This window comes from Panthera leo, chromosome A1 (assembly GCF_018350215.1).
Source record: "Panthera leo isolate Ple1 chromosome A1, P.leo_Ple1_pat1.1, whole genome shotgun sequence".
NCBI lineage: Eukaryota > Metazoa > Chordata > Mammalia > Carnivora > Felidae > Panthera > Panthera leo.
In genome coordinates, this window is record NC_056679.1 from 89,028,338 (window position 1) to 89,040,805 (window position 12,468).

Here is a 12,468-nt window from a genome sequence, read left to right on the forward strand (position 1 = left end):
ACAAAAAGCTTCCATGCTGTTCTGCCATCTTGGCTCCTCTCCTGTCTGTCTCAAAGTTTTAATGGGTAATGTTTTAGATAACTTTCAAGGTCCTTGGTAACCTGAAACTTTCCAAATAGGATGGGATGATAAAGCTTTGATTATTGAACATTTGTGTTTTTAACTTCTTATTGCTGTGAAATCAAGGCTATAAGGACCTATTGAAAAACATGCTTTGTACTTAATTTGTTCATGAATTTACCATCTAAATGGTTCTGGTGTAAATACCTCTCAATTGGTTACTAAGTCCTCAATTGGAGACTAAGATTTCCTAAGAGTTAAATTTCTGCTCAGTGTACTTAAGACTGATGAATATAAAAAAAAGCTACCCTGTATGTAGGAAAATAGGAGGTATATAAGAAAGATATAAGGAATGGAAATACGGTTTTGTTGAGGGTAGAATAAAGTAATTTTGTGCTAAATGAGACTGGTTATTTGGAAAGAAATGGCTTTGGGACAAAATTTAGAAGCAAAAGAAAGTTGCAGAAGGTTGAGATGAATGGAACTTTTAAAGTACACTGGTATAAGTTTGAAATTCTGCTTTTCTCTTTGCTCAAATGATAAAGTTTTCTTGAACTGTTGATCTACTCTTGATAATACAATGCAAACAAAGGTTTATCCTCCAGGAAAATCAAAGTTTTAGCTTTCATCTTTATCAGGTCTTTGATTACTTAATTAAAACTTCTCAATGTTAAAGGAGCTAGGTTTTGATAACAACTGTATAATGCTATACCATTCACCTTTGGGATCTTTTATTGCAACTTTGGTTGAATAAATAAAATTGTAAGATTTGTAATAATCTGTAATCCTATTTAAGATTCACTTATGACTTCTGGGGTTTTAACAAACTTCTCAGGATTTAAATGGTAAATGAAGTCTTCTTGACCAATTAGGCCCTTTTATTTGGGGTGCTAAGTTACTTGGAAAAGCACTTTCATACAATGATAACCCTGTCCAAATATATGCAATTCCTAAAATTGTAATGTTTTGATATAAGGTCATCACTTCATATTCTGATTACTTGAGATGTTATGTGTCACAGAAATAACCGAATTTCTTTGTCAATTTCATCACAATGAACTCTCATCAGATCTTTAACAATGTCTATTTCTGAGATTTTGCCGGTTATAATCGTTCTTATTCTCTCACAAAACGTGTTTCTTCTTCAATGAGATTTCTAAAAAGGACTTTGGGGACAAATACAGGTATCCGACATCTTTAAGATTAATACTAAAATGGGTAAGAATTTCCAGAACTAAAAAGATGCATTCAAATTAAACAAGATTTAGGAACATTTTGTGATTCTTGTTGCAAATATTGCTCCTTCTCTAATGTTTCCTCTTCCAGGTTAAGGAAACTTTCTCTTAAGATATCTATAATATACAAAAATGTCATAAAATATTCGCTTGTAAACTAAAGCATTTATCTTTTCTCTGTACATAATTCCCCTGAAACTCAAAACTCTCAATGAGTATTCTTTCTTTCATGGCAATTACAATTGTTTGCATAAGTTCAATAAGAATCTGTTCATCTTTTTTTTTAATATATGAAATTTACTGTCAAATGGGTTTCCATACAACACCCAGTGCTCATCCCAAAAGGTGCCCTCCTCAATACCCATCACCCACCCTCCCCTCCCTCCCACCCCCCATCAACCCTCAGTTTGTTCTCAGTTTTTAACAGTCTCTTATGCTTTGGCTCTCTCCCACTCTAACCTCTTTTTTTTTCCTTCCCCTCCCCCATGGGTTTCTGTTAAGTTTCTCAGGATCCACATAAGAGTGAAAACATATGGTATCTGTCTTTCTCTGTATGGCTTATTTCACTTAGCATCACACTCTCCAGTTCCATCCACGTTGCTACAAAGGGCCATATTTCGTTCTTTCTCATGCCATGTAGTACTCCATTGTGTATATAAACCACAATTTCTTTATCCATTCATCAGTTGATGGACATTTAGGCTCTTTCCATAATTTGGCTATTGTTGAGAGTGCTGCTATAAACATTGGGGTACAAGTGCCCCTATGCATCAGTACTCCTGTATCCCTTGGGTAAATTCCTAGCAGTGCTATTGCTGGGTCATAGGGTAGGTCTATTTTTAATTTTCTGAGGAACCTCCACACTGTTTTCCAGAGTGGCTGCACCAGTTTGCATTCCCACCAACAGTGCAAGAGGGTTCCCGTTTCTCCACATCCTCTCCAGCATCTATAATCTCCTGATTTGTTCATTTGGCCACTCTGACTGGCGTGAGGTGATATCTGAGTGTGGTTTTGATTTGTATTTCCCTGATAAGGAGCGATGTTGAGCATCTTTTCATGTGCCTGTTGGCCATCCGGATGTCTTCTTTAGAGAAGTGTCTATTCATGTTTTCAGCCCATTTCTTCACTGGGTTATTTGTTTTTCGGGTGTGGAGTTTGGTGAGCTCTTTATAGATTTTGGATACTAGCCCTTTGTCCGATATGTCATTTGCAAATATCTTTTCCCATTCCATTGGTTGCCTTTTAGTTTTGTTGGTTGTTTCCTTTGCTGTGCAGAAGCTTTTTATCTTCATAAGGTCCCAGTAGTTCATTTTTGCTTTTAATTCCCTTGCCTTTGGGGATGTGTCGAGTAAGAGATGGCTATGGCTGAGGTCAGAGAGGTCTTTTCCTGCTTTCTCCTCTAGGGTTTTGATGGTTTCCTGTCTCGCATTCAGGTCCTTTATCCATTTTGAGTTTATTTTTGTGAATGGTGTGAGAAAGTGGTCTAGTTTCAACCATCTGCATGTTGCTGTCCAGTTGTCCCAGCACCATTTGTTAAAGAGACTGTCTTTTTTCCATTGGATGTTCTTTCCTGCTTTGTCAAAGATTAGTTGCCCATACGTTTGTGGGTCTAGTTCTGGGGTTTCTACTCTATTCCCTTGGTCTATGTGTCTGTTTTTGTGCCAATACCATGCTGTCTTGATGATGACAGCTTTGTAGTAGAGCCTAAAGTCTGGGATTGTGATGCCTCCTGCTTTGGGCTTCTTCTTCAAAATTACTTTGGCTATTTGGGGCCTTTTGTGGTTGCATATGAATTTTGGGATTGCTTGTTCTAGTTTCGAGAAGAATGCTGGTGCAATTTTGATTGGGATTGCATTGAATGTGTAGATAGCTTTGGGTAGTATTGACATTTTGACAATATTTATTCTTCCAATCCATGAGCAGGGAATGTCTTTCCATTTCTTTATATCTTCTTCAATTACCTTCATAAGCTTTCTATAGTTTTCAGCATACAGATCTTTTACATCTTTGGTTAGATTTATTCCTAGGTATTTTATGCTTCTTGGTGCAATTGTGAATGGGATCAGTTTCTTTATTTGTCTTTCTGTTGCTTCATTGTTAGTGCATGAGAATGCAACTGATTTCTGTACATTGATTTTGTATCCTGCAACTTTGCTGAATTCATGTATCACTTCAACCAGACTTTTGGTGGAGTCTATCGGATTTTCCATGTATAATATCATGTCATCTGCAAAAAGCGAAAGCTTGACTTCATTTTTGCCAATTTTGATGCCTTTGATTTCCTTTTGTTGTCTGATTGCTGATGCTAGCACTTCCAACACTATGTTAAAGAACAGTGGTGAGAGTGGGCATCCCTGTCGTGTTCCTGATCTCAGGGAAAAAGCTCTCAGTTTTTCCCCATTGAGGATGATGTTAGCTGTGGGCTTTTCATAAATGGCTTTTATGATGTTTAAGTATGTTCCTTCTATCCCGACTTTCTCAAGGGTTTTTATTAAGAAAGGGTGCTGGATTTTGTCAAAGGCCTTTTCTGCATCGATTGACAGGATCATATGGTTCTTATCTTTTCTTTTATTAATGTGATGTATCCCATTGATTGATTTCTGAATGTTGAACCAGCCCTGCAGCCCAGGAATGAATCCCACTTGATCATGGTGAATAATTCTTTTTATATGTTGTTGAATTTGATTTGCTAGTATCTTATGGAGAATTTTTGCATCCATATTCATTAGGGATATTGGCCTGTAGTTCTCTTTTGTTACTGGGTCTCTGTCTGGTTTAGGAATCCAAGTAATACTGGCTTCATAGAATGAGTCTGGAAGTTTTCCTTCCCTTTCTATTTCTTGGAATAGCTTGAGAAGGATAGGTATTATCTCTGCTTTAAACATCTGGTAGAACTCCCTTGGGAAGCCATCTGGTCCTGGACTCTTCTTTGTTGGGAGATTTTTGATAACCGATTCAATTTCTTCGCTGGTTATAGGTCTGTTCAAGCTTTCTATTTCCTCCTGATTGAGTTTTGGAAGAGTGTGGGTGTTTAGGAATTTATCCATTTCTTCCAGGTTGTCCAATTTTTTGGCATATAATTTTTCATAGTATTCCCTGATAATTGTTTGTATCTCTGAGGGATTGGTTGTAATAATTCCATTTTCATTCATGATTTTATCTATTTGGGTCATCTCCCTTTTCTTTTTTTTTTATTTTTTTTAATGTTTATTTATGTTTGAGACATAGAGAGATAGAGCATGAACAGGGGAGGGGAAGAGAGAGAGGGAGACACAGAATCGGAAGCAGGCTCTAGGCTCTGAGCCATCAGCCCTGAGCCCGACGCAGGGCTCGAACTCACGGACCGGGAGATCGTGACCCGGGCTGAAGTCAGATGCTTAACCGACTGAGCCACCCAGGCGCCCCTCATCTCCCTTTTCTTTTTAAGAAGCCTGGCTAGCGGTTTGTCAATTTTGTTTATTTTTTCAAAAAACCAACTCTTGGTTTCGTTGATCTGCTCTACAGGTTTTTTTTAGATTCTATATTGTTTATTTCTGCTCTGATCTTTATTATTTATCTTCTGCTGGGTTTAGGCTGCCTTTGCTGTTCTGCTTCTATTTCCTTTAGGTGTGCTGTTAGATTTTGTATTTGGGATTTTTCTTGTTTCTTGAGATAGGCCTGAATTGCAATGTATTTTCCTCTCAGGACTGCCTTCACTGCATCCCAAAGCGTTTGGATTGTTATATTTTCATTTTCGTTTGTTTCCTTATATTTTTTAATTTCTTCTCTAATTGCCTGGTTGACCCACTCATTCGTTAGTAGGGTGTTCTTTAACCTCCATGCTTTTGGAGGTTTTCCAGACTTTTTCCTTGGTTGATTTCAAGCTTCATAGCATTGTGGTCTGAAAGTATGCATGGTATAATTTCAATTCTTGTATACTTATGAAGGGCTGTTTTGTGACCCAGTATATGATCTATCTAGGAGAATGTTCCATGTGCACTTGAGAAGAAAGTATATTCTGTTGCTTTGGGATGCAGAGTTCTAAACATATCTGTCAAGTCCATCTGATCCAATGTATCATTCAGGGCCCTTGTTTCTTTATTGACCATGTGTCTAGATGATCTATCCATTTCTGTAAGTGGAGTGTTAAAGTCCCCTGCAATGACCACATTCTTATCAATAAGGTTGCTTATGTTTATGAGTAATTGTTTTATATATTTGGGGGCTCCAGTATTCGGCGCATAGACATTTATAATTGTTAGCTCTTCCTGATGGATAGACCCTGTAATTATTATATAATGCCCTTCTTCATCTCTTGTTACAGCCTTTAATTTAAAGTCTAGTTTGTCTGATAGAAGTATGGCTACTCCAGCTTTCTTTTGGCTTCCAGTAGCATGATAAATAGTTCTCCATCTCTTCACTCTCAGTCTAAATGTGTCCTCATATCTAAAATGAGTCTCTTGTAGACAGCAAATAGATGGGTCTTGTTTTTTTATCCATTCTGATACCCTATGTCTTTTGGTTGGCGCATTTAATCCATTTACATTCAGTGTTATTATAGAAAGATACGGGTTTAGAGTCATTGTGATGTCTGTATGTTTTATGCTTGTAGCGATGTATCTGGTACTTTGTCTCACAGAATCCCCCTTCGGATCTCTTGTAGGGCTGGTTTAGTGGTGATGAATTACTCAGTTTTTATTTGTTTGGGAAGACCTTTATCTCTCATTCTATTCTAAATGACAGACTTGCTGGAAAAAGGATTCTTGGCTGCATATTTTTCTGTTCAACACATTGAAGATCTCGTGCCAATCCTTTCTGGCCTGCCAAGTTTCAAAACAGAGATCAGTCACGAGTCTTATAGGTCTCCCTTTATATGTGAGGGCACGTTTATCCCTCGCTGCTTTCAGAATTTTCTCTTTATCCTTGTATTTTGCCAGTTTCACTATGATATGTCGTGCAGAAGATCGATTCAAGTTACGTCTGAAGGGAGTTCTCTGTGCCTCTTGGATTTCAATGCCTTTTTCCTTCCCCAGGTCAGGGAAGTTCTCAGCTATAATTTCTTCAAGTACACCTTCAGCACCTTTCCTTCTGTCTTCCTCCTCTAGGATACCAATTATGCGTAAATTATTTCTTTTTAGTGTATCACTTAGTTCTCTAATTTTCTCCTGATACTCCTGGATTTTTTTATCTCTCTTTTTCTCAGCTTCCTCTTGTTCCATAATTTTATCTTCTAGTTCACCTATTCTCTCCTCTGCCTCTTCAATCCGAGCCGTGGTCGTTTCCATTTTATTTTGCATCTCGTTTAAAGCGTTTTCAGCTCCTCCTGACTGTTCCTTAGTCCCTTGATCTCTATAACAAGAGATTCTCTGCTGTCCTCTATACTGTTTTCAAGCCCAGCGATTAATTTTATGACTATTATTCTAAATTCACTTTCTGTTATATTATTTAAATCCTTTTTGATCAGTTCATTAGCTGTTGGTATTTCCTGGAGATTCTTTTGAGAGGAATTCTTCCGTTTGATCATTTTGGATAGTCCCTGGAGTGGTGCGGACCTGCAGGGCACTTCCCCTGTGCTGTGGTGTATAACTGGAGTTGGTGGACGGGGCCACAGTCAGACCTGATGTCTGCCCCCAGCCCACCGCTGGGGCCACAGTCAGACTGGTGTGTGCCTTCTCTTCCCCTCTCCTAGGGGCGGGATTCACTGTGGGGTGGTGTGGCCCGTCTGGGCTACTTGCATACTGCCAGGTTTGTGGTGCTGGGGATCTGGCGTATTAGCTGGGGTGGGTAGGCAAGGTGCACGGGGGCAGGAGGGGCAGGCTTAGCTCGCTTCTCCTTAGGTGATCCACTTCAGGAGGGGCCCTGTAGCAGTGGGAGGGAGTCAGACCCGCTGCCGGAGGGTTGGTTCTGCAGAAGCACAGCGTTGGGTGTTTGCGCGGAGCAAGCAAGTTCCCTGACAGGAACTGGTTCCCTTTGGGATTTTGGCTGGGGGAGGGGCAAGGGAGATGGCGCTGGCTAGCACCTTTGTTCCCCAACAAACTGAGCTCTGTCATCCAGGGGCTCAGCAGCTCTCCCTCCCTTTGTCCTCTAGCCTTCCCACTTTCCGAGCAGAGCTGTTAACTTATGACCTCCCAGATGCTAAGTCACGCTTGCTGTGGGAACACACTCCCTCTGGCCCCTCCGCTTTTGCAAGCCAGACTCGGGGGCTCTGCTTGGCCGGCAGGCTGCCCCTCTGCCCCGGCTCCCTCCCGCCAGTCCATGCAGCGTGCACTGCCTCACCGCCCTTCCTACCCTCTTCCGTGGGCCTCTCGTCTGCGCTTGGCTCCAGAGACTCCGTTCTGCTAGTCTTCTGGTGGTTTTCTGGGTTAGTTAGGCAGGTGTAGGTGGAATCTAAGTGATCAGCAGGACACGCGGTGAGCCCAGCGTCCTCCTACACCGCCATCTTCCTCGAACCCCCCCCAAAGGGACTTTGAATTGAATACTGGACCCAGGCCAGGTTTTTACCACGTGACCATCAGCCAGAAGCTCCAAGCAGCCACCCCTGTATCACTGCTGCCTGTCCTCTAATGGATAGGGCAAGAATCAGACCCAAAGTTGGGGCTTTTCCTCCTTTTCTGAAGGAAGAATGCAGACACTTCATTGACAGGGCTCTTGGCTGTAGCCCGTAAAGGGCTCCCTTCACCAAAGTCCCCATGTCCTGCTTATTGCTGAGAGAACCAGCTTGCCAGGAGATGGCATTGGGTCACTTCATTCTCCACATGATCCCATTCTCATTCCTAGTGAGGAACTCTGGCCCTCCGTGGATCCATTTTCACCCTTTTTCTCTATTTTGACACTCGGTCATCTCTAAGGCCCATTCCATGTAGTCTCGCAGTGGAATATCATTAGTGTTCAGCTGGACACCCTCATCTCATCCTTGTGACTGTGTGATAGGCTTGGCCACAGGACCCTGGCAAGTTGATGCCGTAACCATGCAGGCATTCAGAGGCCTAGGGCATTGGAAAGGCCCAGGTGAGAACATTTGCAAGTAGGGTGGGCCAAAGGACTGGGAAGGGAGTGAGACCCCTTTCTTGGCTGAGGGGACATGAAGTGACACAGCCCCTCTCCAAATTGTTCCCATTCCCATTGGATATCTGGAACTTTGGCCTTCCTTATGGACACTCCTTTCCCATGGTTCTTTGTCTAACCATTTCCCTGTTTAGACATAGGAGCTGTAGAGCTGTCACTCACTCAACCCGTGCCCAGGGATAGATTTTCACACCGGCCTGTGCATGTTGGAGGTGCACCCCAAACAAGGCAGCGCAACCACTACTAATGACAACACTGTACTTTGTCCTGGATTGACCTTCCATCTGGGGCACAGATGGGCCAGGGGGCCACAGGTATCATCACTGGGTTCAGGTCACCACCCAGTGAGATTTCTGGGACGGGTGTAAAGCCACGAACAGTGCTGTGCATCAAGGCAATGCCATAGCAGCCTCAGTGTCCCCGAAAAAGCTCCGGTGGTCATGGTGTGGCAACCATGGCATTGGGCTGTGCAGTGCTGTTCTCCTTCAGCACACTCAATGGTAGCAAGAGTGACAGTTCTGGCTGGCAGGACTAGGCCCACCACAGCCCCAAGGACTGTGGCAGAAGGCAGGGACTGCCACATAGGGTGGAATCCACTAGAGCCACTCCTGGTGTTTGTCTCCTTACCAGTTCACTTCTCCCAGCCCAAGTTTGGAAGATTAAAGTGCTCTCACATGGGTGCCCTCATATGAAATGGATAAACATGTTATGATGTGGTGAAGAAAGCCAGGGATAACCTATATGGAGGGTGATCTGAGTCAAGACGCTGGCCAGTGTGCAATATGCCTGGAAGAATTGCAGAGGGTGGTACTAGAGCATGCTTGCCTTGTGTACTTATATATCACTGGGGTTCCATGGGTTTGAAATAAGTACTTCTTGCCCTGAGCTTCATTCAAATAGTGTAACCAAATCCCATTTTATAGGTATTCTTGTCTTTTCAAGATGCTTCAACCCCGAGAGGCTCTGAGGATCTTCCTAGTTCTATGAGACTCATGCAGAGATGAACCATCACCCAGGGAAAAGGATGCTGCTGAAGAGCCAGGGGCCCTTAGGCAAACATCTGCCACAGTCACAATGACTAGACCCGATTCCCAGGTCAGGGCCCAGGATATGACTGTAAGAGTTAAAATAGAGCAAAGAGGTGACAAGGGATAGAGGGAGGGCCAGAGTTCCATATCAGGGATAATGAAGTGGGTGACTGGCAAAGTCTTCCCCAGCTCACTGACTGACTCAGGAAGGAGATACACCTGTGGGCTTTGGCTAATGGTGGCATCCACAAGTTCCACCTGTAGGTCTCATCAGCAAGAAGCCTGCCCAGATTCTTCCTTCAGGATCAGAGGGAAAGTCCTGGCTCTAGGTATGTGCCCTGCCCTTGCCATCAGCGCATAGTGGTAGCAGTGATACAGCTGTAGGAGGGCTGTGCTGTCCAGTGATGGAAGTGTTTGGAAGCAGGTCTTGTTGCAGGATTCCATCCAAAGGTACTTTCTGTGCTGAGCAGATCCTGACCATCCTGCCCACATGAAAAGCTGCCATTCTTCAAAATGAAGGGATCTCTATTAGTGAGGGGAGGGAGGCCAACTGGATACCCATGCTCATGCATACACTAGTCAGCTAAGCAACACCATGTGCTCAGGGAGAGAAGGGCCAGGTTTCCTCTGGGATAATAGACCCATATACCTTCAATTTCCTCAGGAACTCACTGGGAAAGTGGCACCATTCATACAGCCATGGCTCCTGGAACAGGAACGGAGGCATAGTAAGGAAAACAGCCTTGGGATGTGCATGGGTACAACAGTGCCAAGTTCTGCATCTCCAAAGGGCTGGCATCCACCAACGAAAAAGATCTCTTTCTTCATCAGCTCTGGATCCAGACAGGAGGCCAGGTCAATTCCTAAAACCTCTGGTTTAACCTACCCACAAGCGTTATCCCTGGGCACCTTCACACAACTTAAGTTTGGGGAAGGCCACATGATTCTGAAACCAAATTGAGAAGGACCCAATGTTCATCTTACATGAAATTGGTAGAATGTCAAGGATGAAGTACCCAGCACAGTCTCCTACCAACTGGCGTGTATCTGGAATAAGAAAGACCTGTGGGTTTAGCAACGGGAGCCCACTGAACTACTACACCTGAGAACCCTGTCAGCAAGAAGCCTGCATTCTTACCCTGGGAGCCAGTTATTTCTGGATTGTTCTATCCCTGCCACATTTCCCATCAATTGAGGGAGGTAGCAGTGCATGAGCCATAGCTATTGGGTCCTGAGGGCTCTTGCTCAGGAATCTGCAACAGGGGCTTGGTTCCCTAATTCGTGGCAAGGGCTCTTCCAATGCTGACTCCCTCCTTGTTCATACTGCCCACGTTTAAACCATCTGCTTCTCAGAAGGAAGGAAAGTCAATCATCAGGTCATTGAGGCAAGCTGGCTCCCCTTCCCCCACCAGAGCACAGCAAGCCAAGCACCAAGCACCTAGGGACTAAGACGTTCTTTTCTTTGGTAGAGCAGAGGCTGATAGCTCTCTCTGAGCACAGGAGCAGAGTGATAGTTTGCAGCCAACCCAGGGGTGCCAGCTGAGTGAGTGATGGCCCCATGGCCAGAACAGGAGAAAAATAATAAATTGTCAGAAATACAGCAAGGGGAAGGCACTCAGTGCCAGATAGGCCCAATCTCGACATTTCAGAGGAGCTTTGCTTCATTTGCCTTTGGCCCAGAAGTAAGCCAGCTCCCTGCCCAAATCTCTGGCCCAGTCTACATACCAAACATTCTCTGCAGGTCCACCTCAAATGCCCTGGGCTTCTGATTGATCATATACCTTTGAAACTCAGTGAATTAATGAAGATAGAGCCCTGTGGCAGAACCTCTCCCCTAGTCACAAGTACTGGACCATAATCCGAGATAGAGGGCAGAGGCATGGAATCTTGAGACCCTGACTCAGAAATGATCATGAGAGGAACCTTGTTTCTACAAGAGAGCCAAGATGTGTCAAGGTGGATAAGGAGGTCCTGAAGTCTGCAGACCTCAGATAGGGAAATCTATAGAGAAGGGGATCTTCCAACACCAGCTCCTGGCAATCTGGCCCTCAGAAGAAGAAGAAACACCAGAGGGCTTAGGCAAACACGCCCTCTAGTGTCTCCATCTGGGAGCCCTGTCAGCTACAGGCCTGCCTTCTTCCTTTAGAAGGAACTAGAGAGCCCTGGGACTTGGTCTCCTTTGCTTGCTTTTCCCATCATTGAATGGAGTAGGAAGTGACAGTGCTTTCCCAGCTGAGGCTCTAAAGTGTGGAAAGGGGCATTGGTGCCCTCTTCGTGTATAGGGCTTTTCTGTGCTGACCAGCTTCTGGAGCTTACCCCTCCAGTGTGAACAGTCTGTCATGCAGAAGGAAAACACCTCAATGAGGCAGAACAACGAGGCAAGCCTGGTCCTCTCCCCCCCACCTCTTGCTTCTAACAGCCAAGCACCAAGATCAGGAGTAGGAGGCCTATTCTCCTTTGGAACATCCGATGCTCATGGCTGTTACTGATCAGGATACCCAGTTGGAACCTGACACCCATCACTGGATGCCTGCTAAGTGAGGGCCAGCTCCATGGTTCTTAGTGGTGAATGAAGAAGCAGTCAGGAACAGGGGAATGGCCTCAGCAAGGACCAAAGGGCATTCAATAATTCCATCCCACGGGAATACAATCAATGTTGAATGGAGTTGTTTATCTTCAATTCCGCTGGGCCCAGCAAGGAAGCCACCTCCTAGGTAATACATGTGGCCCAGCCTTCCCCAAAACAGCTCTCAGCTGGACCCCTTCTGATGCCCTAGGGCTCTGGATGCCCCTGTGGTTCTGAAACCAAAGAGGCTGGTCTCCTTTGTCTCCACTGTTCCCACTCTCATAAGGGTTTTCCTCTTTGGGAATCTGCAGGCTAGAGACAGTACTCTCAAAGACTAAATTTGTATGGACAAGATGAACTGTAATGGATAATACAACAATGTCATGAAAATGGGTGCAACGAGGGCCAGAGCTCTTCAAGTTTAGAAGACCCTGACTAGCACACTGTATTCACAAGCTGGCTTGCTCAGGAATGACAGGGACCTTTTTGGGCTTTCACTAAAGGAGTCCTCCAAAGGATGCTCGTTGGAGCCCTG